At 46.2% G+C, this 14,738-nt stretch overlaps 1 protein-coding gene and 2 long non-coding RNA genes across 3 annotated transcripts in view; 2 read left to right on the top strand and 1 right to left on the bottom strand.

Annotated features, from left to right (window-relative positions):
• Window positions 1-13,455, top strand: part of LOC143305592 (uncharacterized) — a 41,116-nt gene extending 27,661 nt beyond the window's left edge. The window contains exon 3 of the long non-coding RNA XR_013062635.1: window positions 13,368-13,455. This is a non-coding gene — a long non-coding RNA (uncharacterized LOC143305592). The remainder of the gene's footprint in view (window positions 1-13,367) is intronic.
• The window catches only part of LOC143305593 (uncharacterized), a 185,156-nt gene that overhangs the window by 2,275 nt on the left and 168,143 nt on the right, over window positions 1-14,738 (bottom strand). The gene's annotated exons all lie outside the window — the stretch shown is intronic.
• Window positions 13,392-14,738, top strand: part of LOC117606403 (uncharacterized) — a 63,374-nt gene continuing 62,027 nt past the window's right edge. Inside the window, exon 1 of the mRNA XM_076689779.1 lies at window positions 13,392-13,452. The gene's annotated coding sequence lies outside the window, so the exon portion shown is untranslated. The remainder of the gene's footprint in view (window positions 13,453-14,738) is intronic.

Genomic DNA, 14,738 nt, shown 5'->3' with positions numbered 1-14,738 from the left:
TTTCACGAGGTAACGAGCGAAGACCGCGTGAGTTTGCGCGTTCAGACGATGGAAATAATGGTAGTGTCCACCCCCGGGGAGAGGTGCGTTCCTCGCGACAATGGCGCAATCCATAGTTTAGGGGAACAATGAGTGCGAAACGCGAGAGAATTACACGTTTTATATCTGCCAGGTCGTCGAGCTCCCCGCTGTCAGAGGAACGAAGGACTCTATCCGTTTCTTCCCTCGGTCTGTCCCTTCTGAATGCCACGGACCGCGTCCTCGGGAACCCATGGGTGGGCCAACCTGCCCATGGGAACCCGCCGCGTGGGCCGTGGACGACCGACGCCCCCGTGGCTCTGCGCACCTTACGAATCTTCCTCCTTCGAATTTTCGAAAAGAAAAATAAAAATCAAAAGAAATTCAATAAATTCAGGAGATTGAACGATTCGCGGAAAGCGCAAATTCATTGCGAAGACGCGCGGACCGGGAAGAGGTTCCCGACACGCGACCGCCTCCCGGAAAGTTTGAATTGGAAATGTTTAAGAAATACGACGGTTCCGTGCAACCAACCATCATTCACCACGCGTGTTTATCGTTTAACACTTTTATCTTCGCGGCGAGGAGAATCGGCGAATCAAACGGCGCCGCTTCGATCCGCCGGTTTCGTATGCAAATCAGCATTGTGCGCGATGGTAATTGGCATCGCGTGGTTCATAAATTATATAACACGTCGTTGAATCATTACCGAACGATAATGAGTCGGCCGATCGGCGCAACGTGTAATTTACCTAATACACTTGCGACGCCTTGCAATCAGCGGCTGATCGATGCGCGCCGAAATCTCGAAGCCTGCTTTTCCCGCCGGTCGAATTCAAATTCGAATTCAAATGAGTCACGTTTTTATGGACCGTTCGAACTAATATAAATACAAACGACGGTAGTTCGCACGCCTCCTCGATTCCCGTTCGCCACCCTCCTCTATCTATCATCGACGATCGTCTTCCGATAATTGAAATCGCCCGAACAATGCCCGGTATAGACGGCGAGTGTATCATAATGTCGTACCTTGGATAATTTTATCGGCGAGCAACCAGGAGAAGAGGAGACGCTGGATGGCTGGTAAACAGCCGTTATATTGGCCGTGCCGAATCTGTGTACAAAACAGGCGTAACCCGATGGTGTCACGGTTTCGAGGCACCCTCGGCGACACGCGCTCCGAAGGGCCTCCGAAGGAAGGAACTGGTCCAACAGGGGTAGGTTGTAGGTACGCGTGACCAGGAGAGGGTGGGGCTGTTTTGACTATACCTAGGACGAGCGTGGAATCCGGAGGATCGTGCACCCGATCGTCCGGCTTCCAACCTGGGGGAGATGAAAAATTAAAGACGTCCGTCCGTTGAACGGGCCGTGAAATTGTCTTCCAGCTTTCCGGTCAAACCGAGCCGAGAAGAATGGCCCTCTTAATGCGTCTTTGTCGGGGAAATTTATTGACTTCTCGCCGCATGGATCATCGTGCGACCTTCTGTGCCCGCCTTTATTTTGCTTCCCAGCTTAGCCAACCGATCGGTATGAAAAGTCCAGACGCGGTTTTATCGGGGTTGCTGCAGGGATACCTCTCGTACTCGAAAACAAAAAGCCTGACCGGTAATGGCGATCGATCGGTTCCAGCGAGAAGCTGCCATTCCGACGCACGGCCACTCTCGTTCTGCTCAGGAAGCATTTTCACGGACAACGTGTCAGGAATCACTTAGGCCCACTCGGCTGGCCAACAATGACACACTCGTCTTTATTCCCACTACTAGCTTCTTCGTTCCTCGTGTGAGTGATACCCGAAGCACCTGCTACGGAGGTGTACGTGGATACGAGCCTCTTCCATAGTCGTATACCTTCACAATGCGGAGACTAATCGAATCTCGGCTCCTCTGCGAGTCCGCATTCACGTACAGTGTCTGGTAAAAGTTGCCAATCACTTTCAATCGTGTGCGACACGTTCTTCGATTTTCGGTTGGAAAGATACCCAGGGTGTCTGGGAAATTTAATTCTAACTTTTGGATTGATTTTATTAGAATTATGAACCTTTAAAACTGATTCTTTTTGGTTGATTTAATTTTTCGGATGGCGGACCACGGAGAGAGCCCCAATTCTAAATTATACATTGTTCCCTTAAGAATTATTATTTTAATATATGAACTTTTGCGTTTGAAAATTATACATTTAACTAGTTGATTTAATTTTTCGGATGGCGGACCATGGAGAGTGCCCCAATTCTAAATTCTGCACTGTTCTCTTAAAAGTTATTATTTTAACAAATGAAACTCTTTCGTTCAAAAATCATACATCTAACTTTAAGTTAATATTCTTCTACATTTTTTTTTTCAAATTTGGGTCATAAATGACCCAGGCTTCGTTGTTTGAGGGTTAATTGGAAGTCGATGGATTTTGAAGGGTCGTAAACTTTTAGCCAACACTGTATGCGTAACGTATGCTCGTGTACGGGTGAGTGTGCGCGATACATCGATTAGTATCGATATTCGAAGTCCTCGGTCCATCGTCCGAGAGACTGACTTCATTGTCTGGCTGACGAACATTGTGCTCCTGCGATCCCTCTCCGATCCGGGACCTCGGTTTTCTCTCTTTTCTATACCTCCACCGTCCTGCTCGATGCCCGTTTCCCTTTTCTCCGTCCATCCCTCTGTGTTTCTGTCATTCTTCCCATTCGAACGTCTCTCGATGATACGTCTTTCTGCTCCGAGGGAGAAAAGGTGGGAGCAGAGGGGGGCGACGGTGACACGTGGAATTTCGGGATCGGTTAATCTCGTGACTAAGTGGCTGCCTCGAGTTTCACTCGATACAAAATCGATACATCTACCTTCTCCGATCTGCACTCGCGCACCCCCTCCGACGCAAATGGAAATATTACGAGTCTAATGAGACTCGGAGGATTAACCGCGGCTAAAGAGGGTTGAAAAGGGAGAACAGGTCCGTGGCGAACCTGTCGAATCGTAGAAATCCTCTGGGAAGAATGATGCGTCAAAATACATGGAAAAAACGTCAAAACGTTGCTGGAAAGAGTGTTCGGATACGGGTAGAGCTGCCTCAGCCTGGAATTTTCTCGGAATTCTCGAAAAACCTCTTTTGATCCTTCCCTCTTTCTAACAAACACGGGAAACTCGGAAGAATCGGTCGAACTTTTTACCTTGTTATTAAACGAATCCAAGCGGATTTTCAAAGACGACAGAATTCCATCCGAAGTGATCGTCGGGACGTCTTTTCAAGCCGATCTAACCGTCGATCGTGCTGAAAATGAATCTGTCAGTCCTTTCGCGAGGCATATTTCCATCGCGATTCTCTTAGTCCTCGTAGGGTAGTTACGAATTACGGACGGTTCACGGTCGAAGAAAAACGCTCTCGACGAAGCGGAGGCGAGCGAAAAGCACGTTGTAAGAGGCGAGTTCGTTGAGTGGAGGGGAACGGCCGATCCACATTCTACAGGGTGGATCCGTATGCAAATAAGGCCCCTCTTTCCCTTCGCTCGTTCCAGCTCCACCCCCGTCCTCGGGCGTCCATTGTGCTACGGGCACGTACACACGAAAGCGAAACGCATACGCGGCCAACGGGGTAACTCGTCTCTTGTACTGTAACGTGTTACACATACGTGCGCGGAACGAACGGTTCGAGTAAGTATATTAATAATAATATACGCGGTGGCTCCGGGATCCGATATAATTATAGTCCGTGGCTGGCTGCGAGATAGCATCGGCCAAGATTACGCCTGTGCTACTCGACGAGAGGGACAAAACCGTTGCCGTGGCTGAGCTTTACGCTTAGCGAGCCGCGAGCATTAGACCGCAGTCGAATCGCGTCGATAAAAATTTCTCTTTCCCTCTTGAGAAAGTTCTTTCGAAAAACAAAAAGGTTATTTAGGGAAGAAATTCGCGGGTGATGCGTCCTCCCGGCAGACAGCAGCGGTACGGTTTATCGTTTAAACGGCCAGCTAGCTCCTGTCTCGATACAATATTTACGAGGCGATGCATCACGGCCAACAATGGGTCATAACACCGTGGAGGAAGCTACCCCGTCCGCGTACGCGTCCCTGGAAAAAGGAGGGTAAAAGTGGCCCCGGTAACGCGAGTGTGTGCACGCACACGCGCCACCAAATACACCCCGGGGGTCGCTCTATCGTATCGGAGGCCGACAGATAACTCTTATCTCTGGAAAGCAGTATTCTTACGGAGCGCGGGTGCGCGGGGATGTCGGCCTCTCAGCCTCGTATCTACGCGACGGGGGAGCACCTCCTTCTTCGGGAAACTCGTGGCTAACCGAAAATCGATAAGGTTTGCTCTCGACAACGCCATCACCTTTCTCGAATCTATCTTTCCAAAACTAGACTCGACTGATAAGGTGTATTCGACGATCGACAAGATCGTTCGTTTCGAAACGAAAGAAAGAAATTTGTGTCGTTAGGGTTGATACGGCACTGGACGGAACGAGGAACGAGCATTCTGAAAATTCGGCAACGAACCAGGCGTTGCTTGAACGTATAAATAACTGTTGGTTCGACCGGGAACACTGGGGTTGATCGTCGTAGAACTAACGGAGGGAGGGACGACAGGCCTGCGAGGGGTTGCACGCGTGCTCTCCGCAACCCCCGGGGTGAGAGTAAATCGACTAAACATATACCTTCCGCTTCGTTTAACCGACGAATATGTTTTAGATTTAGTTGGACCTTAGGCGCTGCTGTTCGATAAGTCGGCCAATTAGGTTCTCCGATTCGATTACCTTTCCCCTTTCCGTACATCGTACTCGTTAATATCCACGCGAAAGGACCACGTTTCCCGACTGTAACGGCGGTAAGGAGTTTTAAGGAAGGAACAACTACGGGGGAGGGAACGATTGAGTAAGCCGGAGGAATTTCGAACGGCCGACAAAAGTGGACGCCCAGCACTTTATTCGATAAACGCCCATCCACGGAATCTGAATACATTAACACCGTGTGACCTTCTTGCTCTCTGGCTTTCGAATACGAGAACAGCTCTGCGAGCAGGAGAATGATGATGACGCGGCACATTCACCCTATCGTCCCCTATTATTAGAGCACCGCTGTTGTTTCCACTCGCCGATCGACCAAGTTACATCATACGCTTTCCAGTTTCCTGTGGGCTACTTTCTTTCGATGGATTTTAGCGTTGAGAATAAATTCGAAGAAAGGAATCATGGGACACACTCTTGTGCATCGAGATTAAACGGGCAGGATTAGGCTGTGGGTAGCAGGTTGTGTCGGTGGTCGGTTTAATAGTCTTCGGTAAACTATCGACGCGCAGTACGGGGGTGGATCCCTATTAAGAAACCCCTTAACGAGGGTTACGTGGCCGGAGCATAATACGGAAACCCCGTGGCGATCCTGTCGCTACAACCGGCCGTGTAATTCGCGTTGCGCATCTGCTGTCGCGTTACCCTGATCGGAAAGTGCAACTTGTTCGCTGCACCAAGTGCATCGCGTTTTAATTGACATCTCTCCCTGCATTCCCTGAAATAGCATACGGTTGTTTGTTGTTGGAAAATGGGCCTTTTCTTTGTAATTCTCTTAATTGTCACTGGAGGGATAAAATTAGTTTCATTGTTATTTTCCATTTTTCATTTTTTTTGGCTATTTTTCTTATCTATCATTTTTTCTTCACTTTCTCATTTTTTGTTTACTCCTTTTAGGCCCTTAATGAATATCAGAGCCCCCTTATTCTTTTTCTTATTGTTAATCTATAAAAAAAAAGTATTCACAAAACGGTAACCCATCTTTCAGATATCCGCGCTCAATTTAGCTTAACCTCGGTGATCTCAAGAGTCCCAATTTTTTTAAAAATTTCAATAACTTTCATTTATATAATATTTAGATGTACAAAAATATATAAACAATAATTTTGCACCCTTGAGTCGAGTGCACTTCCTATCTAATAAAGATTAACCTACTTCTTATCACATTGATTAACCCTAATTATATTATATCTCTCACAAGTACCGGTAAAGCAGACATGGCTAAGGCAGTTGACAATATTATTTTATTTCCTCCTAGATTAAGAAAGTACAGTTTCGCTTTGCACATAGGATACTTGGCATTTTCATGCAAATGGGTTAATTAAAGGAATAAAAAGCGGGAATACAGAGGAGAGTAGAAAGGAGAGAGGTTGATGGAAGTGGTAACGGTGGCCAGAGGGAAAGAGACAAAGAGGATAGGGGGTGCGTTGACGTAAATTCGAGGGGTGCCAAAGCACGTAGCTCGCAACGAAGAGCTGCGAGGGTCCGGCTTGAACCTTCTCCTCTCTCCATTTCGAGCGAATGAATGGAATTAGTGAGGAGGCTAGCTGAATAATATCGCTTCTATCTGTGGGGGCTAGACCGGGAGCTGAAACGTATCAGCACGGCGTATCTGCATAGACGACGAGGACGAGGACGACGGGCTGCGCTCATGCCCCGTCATAGGAAACCAGCTTTTCTCTCTACCTTAATCCAACCTCTTCCTTACCCGTCGTTCAACGCCATCTTTCTTTCTTCTTTTTACAATCTATCTTTTTTTCGAAATTCTTCCTGGCAACGGATCTCCTCGTTCCCTCATTTTCTATCTTTAAACAAGTAGATAACGATATCTCTTTATTTCGATAAAAAGTTTAGCCCACGAGACTCATACTTATTTCTTCTTCGTTAGAATCGCCTTTGCGACCAGGCTCAAAGCTCGACGAAGAAACCAGAGAACCTTTGATGCGTTCGTACAAACATGCGAGGTGAAAAGAACCTCCGCCTCCTCTTTCTCTCTTAATTAACCGCCTGTCTGAGAAACTGTTCCCTTTTACCTCGAGGATCTACCTTCTTGCGTCTCCTCGCTTGGCCAACTGTAATTAATTATAATTAATATACCCGCTTGTTTCGTTGGAAATTCAGCACCGAGATACTCGCTTTTCGTCGCGAAGACAGTTATTCAGATCAGTTTGCCTGATCCTCTTTCGAGGACTGAGTAATGCGAAGAGGGAAGGAACCAGGTGGTTCGTAGAGTGCTTGATCGTATTTAAATCCGTCTCGCGGCTACCGTTTGGGATATTAAAAATGCTAATACGCCGATAGATTGCCGTGGCTGGCAGGCCTGCTTGGACAAGAGAGCAATCAGAGGACATCCTGTTATCCCCCGGGGAACACCCATATTTAACGCGGCATCGGATCCATCGACGGATCGCACGATTCTCCGGACGCTTCGCTACCGTCGCGTCACCACGCCACACCCTACTTCTTTTCTTCCAGGTATTTCTCTTCTTCTCGAAATATTTTCAAACAAGGCTACGCGTCGTCTCGTATCATTTTCCACGAAATCAATTTCAACATTGATGGCCGCTCGTTGTCAAAAATGAACTGGCCCCGAGTGAATTGTCAGCGCGCGTGGGAGTAGGCGAAGGAAAAATAAATTACGGCAGTGACTTGCGTTCGTTGGGAAATCAGTGTGGCCAGGTGCGGAGATTGATACCCGGCCTAGGAACCCCCAGGACGTGGCAGGACCTCCTACAGTTAACGATCGCGCTACCAGTCCCTCAGGATGCAAACGTATCCCACCATAGAAAATAACGTACTTCGTTTCTGTGAAAAAAATATTTAATCAAGGTGGAGTAATTGCATGGGGAGGTGAATATCCACAGATTTTCCAACAGAAAAAGAAAAAGAAGTGGGATCGGTGTTACTCGATCGTCACAATGGTACCGATCCCGAGTCTTTGACAGTGGACAGCACCAACAACCGCAAACAAATTGTGCCGAGGGTCCTCCGCGTGTCACCCGGAGATCGAAGGATCCAACAGAAGGCACACACCTCCCGTCGATCCTTTTATACATGAAGACGTACACCGTTTCGCCGTTAGCTCATTCGTCGTCGCGACGTTCCTTCCCTACCGACAATACCACTCCACAATGCTCGGCAAATTACGGCTGTTCTAGTCAAAATATGTCCCCTACCTCCTCGTCCCTACGTTTCTGCCGCGGTAATCGCGATCGGGAATCTACGGGCATCGTGTGACCGCAAACTGCAGCTGTATTTTCGGTTATCGCTGATCACCGATCTGCGGATTTTCGGTTTTTACGGTCCACGCGTGGGGGGTAGGGGTGCAACTTTCACTATGCTTTTTACTATGTCTTCTTAGCCAAATCCGAGCACTTCGCTTTTCCAACTATTTCATATCTTGTACAGTTATTCATATTAGGAAATCGTGGGAAAATTAATTCTTGGGTCAAATTGACCCGAACTTGCAAGAATATTAATCTGAAATTAAATGTATAATTTTGAAAGAGTAAAGTTTCATATATTGGAAGAATCATTTTTAAAGGAATAGGGTGCTTAAATTAAAACTGGGTCTCTCTCCATGGTCCGCCGTCGGAGTGTCGAGTAGAAGACCTACCCTAGAGTTAAATCTACAATTTTTAAACAAGACTGAAAGTATAATTTTTCAAAAGAACAATGTAAACTAAAATTGGGTCCCTCTCCATGGTCCGCCATCCTAAGGCGGAGGAGAAAACCTACCCTAAAGTAAAACATCTAATTTTTAAATAAAAGAATTTCATATATTAGGAAAATAATTCTTAAAGGAACAGTGTTAATTGAAATTTGGACCCTCTCCATGGTCCGTCATTTAAGAATCGAGAAGACACATACGAATCCGGCAAAGATGGACAAAATGTTCGCGAGGTCGCTTCTCCAGGCTGTCAGAGCAGTCTCGTTGTTCCTGGGCATCAGGAGCAGCGTCAGGCAGCTGTCGCCCATTCTGCGCCATTGTCGCGCGATGTTTTGAGTGTTCCCGAACAGTGGAGAACACCCGGTATTGTCCTGCTCCCGGAGATCCGACGATTACGGCGACCCGATACGATCTCATCTGCATCCCTCGCTCTCTTCTCCCGTTTTTCTTCCTCTCTTTCTCGCCCGATTTGAGCACGCGGTTTGCGCCCATGTACGCGAACCACGCGTCCATATTCACGTGCTGGGAGAAGAAGCTTCCGAGCGGGTATTCGACGCGAATTTAGATGACGAGATTGCGAGCGTCGCCCACCTTTCGTCCTGACATCCTTATTAATCATGGAAAACCTGGATCCATGACGGTTTCGTTGAAACTGCTCTTCCTTCATCCGATTTCCAGATATCTCTGACATAGACGGTTAACAATTTTTTAATATTCCACATTTTTTATTTTTTCGAAATGGCAGTAAAATCACCGAGTTCGTTCTGAAAAGGGACAAAAAAAGAGCAGGGCATTGAAAATAGTATATGTCTATATTTTTTCGGTGGATCGCGGTGTCGTTGAAACAGCGGGGCGTGGGCGGGGGTATCGTTTTCGCGATACCGATCCGATAAGTTATCGGCATTATGCAGCGGCTTATGAAAAAACTCGACTGTCGTCGAACGGCCACGCGGAATTAATCTCGATCAGACGTTTTTATTTTCCGCCCTCTGTCCGAGCGTTTCCCTCCACTTTTTTTTTTTTTTTTTTTTTTTTTTTCATCGTTGTTGTTGTTGTGATCGTTCGGGCTAATACTGATTTATGGGTCGCGTTAATTCGAGATCAACCGGTGATTCTAAATATACGAAGTGTAAAAAATGTATTTTTGAAAAGCCCGCCAGATAACACGGAAACGGATTTATCTGATTTACAGTCGACTGGGTGTACGCGCGCTTCCGCTACCAACTTACTCGGAAATTTCTATTCTGCCCGCGTTCGATCGGCGAATTTATTTTTCAAAGCCGCATGGAAATGTCCGAATAACCGTGAGGCGGGGGATGCTGAGGATTCGACCGCTTCGCGTAATTGATTTACGAGCAACAAAATGCTCGTTTAACTTGGACGACTACCGTTAATGATGTAATTGACCGCGTCGGCGTCCTGAAGTCTCGTTGGAGAACTTAATCCCTTTCGGGGCGTCTCGTTGTCCCGTCGTCGGGCAACGGGGCGCCGAAATCCGTGGTTCATCGTCGAATTCCTTGCACCCCGTCAACTCGTTCCCATTTCTGCCCGAATCCGGAAAAATTATTTTAAAAGAACAATATAAAGTAAAATTGGGTCCCTCTCCATGGTCCGCCATCTGAATGTTAGGAATACCTACCCTAAATCGAATCCGGAAAAGTTATTTTAAAAGAACAATATAAATTAAAATTGGGTCTCTCTCCATGGTCCGCCATCTGAATGTTAGGAATACCTACCTTAAATCGAATCCGGAAAAATTATTTTAAAAGAACAATATAAATTAAAATTGGGTCTCTCTCCATGGTCCGCCATCTGAATGTTAGGAATACCTACCCTAAATCGAATCCGGAAAAGTTATTTTGAAAGAACAATATAAATTAAAATTGGGTCCCTCTCCATGGTCCGCCATCTGAATGTTAAGAATATCTACCCTAAAGTTGAACGAAAGAATTTCATATATTAGAAAAATAATTTTTAAAGAAACAGTGTCTCTCTCCATGGTCCGCCGTTTGGGTAAATTAGAATCTTCCAAATCTATAAATATCGACCCGTAATTCGCTAATTTATGGCCAACCCTGCCACCCAGGAGCTCAGAACGAAACGTCTCATTTAAAAGAGAACGGAAAGAAAGCATCGTTTTCCAGGAACACGCGTAAAGGAAGTTTGATTCCCCGGGCGTGCATAACAAGACGATCCTAAGAAACCTGAAAGGGATAAAGAGGAGCGTTCTTTCAACGCGCAATTGGCATCGAGCGAGGCGGAAAGAATTACCGACAGGACGTCGATCAAAGTGTCCTGTCTAATTAATTACCAGAATCGAGATTCTAGCTTCTTCTTTTTATTTCACGTTCCAAGAAACACTGCTCTGTATTTCGGAATTTTCGATCAGCAATCGTTATCTAAAGTAGATAAGTTTTATCAGCTCGTCGAATCTAACCAAGTTAGAATTTTCCAATAAATCGTACAAATATTGTACGCGATTTTCTAAGGCAGATCCAACGTTCCGAGCGATTTAAGAAAATTTACCACGGGCAATTTATCCTGCTCGTTCACGGCTATTTTCGATTCACTTCTTCGTATTATCACCGCGACACGCGGACCGTGAAATTCTCCCATCGGGCTGCCACACTCGAGAACGTAGCCAACGCGTGATAACGTATCGCTGGCAGGCTCGCTTAGAAATTCAAATAACAACATCGTCTCATTTCTTCGGGGCAGATTGATCCGGCGAAATTCTTGTTTATACACAAGTAAAGAAGGTGTTTCGCTACGTCGCTGATCCGTTTCGTATACAGCGAGAGTCGCGCCGAGTCAGCGACACACCTCGAACGGGACGATCGTAAATCCCTTATCACTGGCCGCTTTAATTTCGAGTTATCGCCAGGGTAGCCGATAACAGGATCGAAAGTTTTTTCAAGGAACAACGCGGAGGACTCTGTCCATAATTCTTGGCGAAAGCAGAAAATCATAGGTCTCGTAATAGGTCAGTTAAATTCTTGCTCATTCAAAACTCCTACCTGCCGGTAGATTTTTCCGGATTTCCAGGAAATTGTAGTTCGGTTTCAGATCCTCGGAAAATCCGCTCTAGTTTCAGGTAACAGGGTCTGGGATTAGATCGCGATTAAAGGGACTAATCATCGTGCTTTGCAAAACAATGGGAAGATTAGTTCCCAGAGGAGGGTGCGAAACGCCATCTTCGAATTTGAGGGAAAAAATGACGACAAAAATTGTTGATCGCGAATCAATTTGAGAAATAATAATGTCTCTCATTCCGCGGCATTTGAACGGCATTCAACCGGTCCGGCCCAATTACCGCGAGGCGGAAGCATAGGGGTTGGTCGTTGGTCGCCGGGACGGAAGGAAAGAGAAGAGAAGAGGAGAGCTACGTGACGCAGACGTCACATTAGATTTGGAGAGCAAACGTGCGTGCTCTCACAAACGTATCACGCGATAATCTCTCCCTCTGTGTGTCTCTCCTCTTTTCAACCCTCTCCGCCCTTTGCTTTTCGGCGGCGGCTGCGGCCTCAGATACCGCTGTAGATAATCTCGATCTACGCCAAACAGCCGCGACCGGCTAAACCCTTGCTCGGATAATATAGATAGCATTCAACAATCTCCTTTCTCCCTTTCCCACCGTCTCTTCTCTCTTCGACTCGTCGTCTCTTTGCCACCCTTTGATTTCCTCCCGCGAGTTTGCGCCTCTGTAACCCGTTCCTCTATCTGTTACCCTTCCCGTCCTCCTCGAATTATACTCGCCTCGGTTACGCGACCAGTGTGTCTCCCGGTAGCGGGTTTCTTCCTCTTCCCTCGTGATTCCACGAATTATTTAGCTCCTTCGCGAGATCCAGCCGCGGGACTTCGTTAGGGATCCGAACAAGAGAAAGGGGGATAAAAAAAAAAAAAGGAAAAATAAAAAGGGAGAAGGAAAGAGGAATCTGATGGTTCACGGCCACGGTGCACCGGCCACCTCCATATAATTATTCTCGATGCAGGATATCTTCGGAAGGAAGGGCTCGCGTGCACGACTCGCTATCCAACGTGCTATCTTTATGGCTTATTGCAACGCTTTCGGCGATTTCGTGATCGACGGGGCACGCGGGAGGGGTGGCGAGCTAGCTAAGCGATAACAGGATGCAACTTTGAAGCTCCGTCGAGTTTTTCTTCTCGCCGATATCCGACCGATCCTCCCATGGGAATTTCTACGTACACGGCTAGCCGAATCGTTCGCTATATTCCCGCGAAACTTCCCCCCGTTTGCGCGAATATCAACAGTTTTTTATCTCGGCTGGCTGTTTCTCCGATGGCGGACCATGGAGAGAGCCCCGATTTTAATTCAATCTCGTATTTCATGTTATTATCATGTTCAGAATTTTACACTGCTCTCTTAAAAATCATATTTTTAATATATGAAACCTTGAAAAATTATATTGATCTCCATTTGCGCAAATATTGATAATTCTCTATGTTAGGTAGTTGATTCTCGGATGGCGGACCAAGGAGAGAGCCCCAATTTTATTTCTAAACACTGCACTCTTAAAAATCATTCTCCCAATATATGAAATGTAAGTTTGGGTCATGATTAACCTCTATTTGCACAAATATCAACAGAGATTCGGATGGCGGACCATGGAGAGAGTCCCAATTTTAATTCAATCTTTTCCTTCACTTTATCATTATTTTCTAAATTTTCTTCTAATCCATGAAACTCTGAAAAATTATACAACGTAAGTTTAAGTCCCGATTGATCCAGGATCTCTTCAAGGGTTAAAAAGAAACGATGAAAGGGTTCGTATCCAACCGATTCGAACACGATCAACTTTGTCAACGAACACTCCTTCTTTTTTATCATCGCGATATTCGAGCAAGCCTACAGTCAGGTAATATCGTATCGGATATCGTTCGCTTGCAGATGCCGATCACCGAGCCGTGATACCCTTCGCGCAGGTGCATCCACGCCGATTCGGGGACACCTGAGCTCCTGCTGACGTCCAACGGTGAGTCTCATCCGTTCTCCTCTTATACATTATACGCGTTATCGATGTTCCGTCGAATCGGGTTTAATCGAGACGACACGCGCTGCTTTATGCAAATACATCCTGTCCGAGTAACGGTCGATCCTTAACGCAAAAAGCTTTCCCGCGAAATCCTGCGCAGCCCAGGACCTCTCGGTGATCCCTTGCTCTCCATTGTCTCAGACGTTGCGAGAAGAATGGAAGTGGGCGGCTCCACTTTCGGCCCGTTAAAACTGAAGGATATCCCGGGTTAGAGCCGGGTCCGGGGGGTGTTCGCCCCCGCTGCGAGGGATCAGACTTAATCCGCGCCAACAAAAAGAGTTGGCGCCGATATAATGAGAGCCGCGTAATGCGAGCGCATTGTTGGCAACCTGCTCCGACAATGGCCGCCCGCGTTAAGCTCTGTAAACATTGATGCCTTCGACTCGATGCACTCCAACGTTCCCAACCTCTGTTTATACCTTCCTTATTGTCCATGGTACTTATACAGATGAATATTTTTTTTTCTTTCTTTTAAAACGAAGCTGCAAAACGCGTACCTTCGAGCAAAGAAAGATCCTAGAGATCTTGTGATATAGAGCAACCTTAAGCCGGATAGATGCGACATTTTTCGAAATATCTTTCTTGCAAAAGATCCTTTGTCCTGGGACGAGAAGGGAATATTTTTGCAATTTTTTCACCTACATCGGGAAGAGAGTTTTATCGCCAAATGCTTAATGGAGACATCGGTTACCCCTTCCCACGCGTCGAGTCACGTTCCAAACTAGATATGAATAGAATCGAATTTTATATATTTAACCCTTTCAATTTTCGAGATATTTAAAATTTATAAATTTACTTTAATCAACTCTGAATCAAAAGATTTGTATTAAACTAATTTATTAATTTACTTTCTAAAAATCTACTTCAATTTTAAATTAATAAAATAATTTTTTTTATAATTATTTCAATGACAATTACATAGGTGATACGCATCTTAGAAAAATTTCAGTTCCAAAGAAATTGGAACGAAGCGAAACGCAGGGGGATGAAAGAGTAGGGGAAAGAGCAGAGACAGGAGGGATGGCGGACTCGTTTAATTTTGCGGTTTAATTATTTTCTAAATTAAAGCCAGGTGCGATGCACGGATGCACTCTCGTCCTCTCTCGCACGAGCACACGCGGACGCGGTTTTTTTTTATATTTCTTGCCGAGATACGCGAGAAACCTTGTCCAGGAGCGAAGGGGTGAGTCTGGCGGAGGGACGCTTTGAATGTGAAATACGGGTGG

The sequence above is a fragment of the Osmia lignaria genome, chromosome 8 (assembly GCF_051020975.1).
Source record: "Osmia lignaria lignaria isolate PbOS001 chromosome 8, iyOsmLign1, whole genome shotgun sequence".
Lineage (NCBI taxonomy): Eukaryota > Metazoa > Arthropoda > Insecta > Hymenoptera > Megachilidae > Osmia > Osmia lignaria.
The sequence above is the reverse complement of the archived record's forward strand: the minus strand, read 5'-3'. Positions and strand labels throughout refer to the sequence as shown.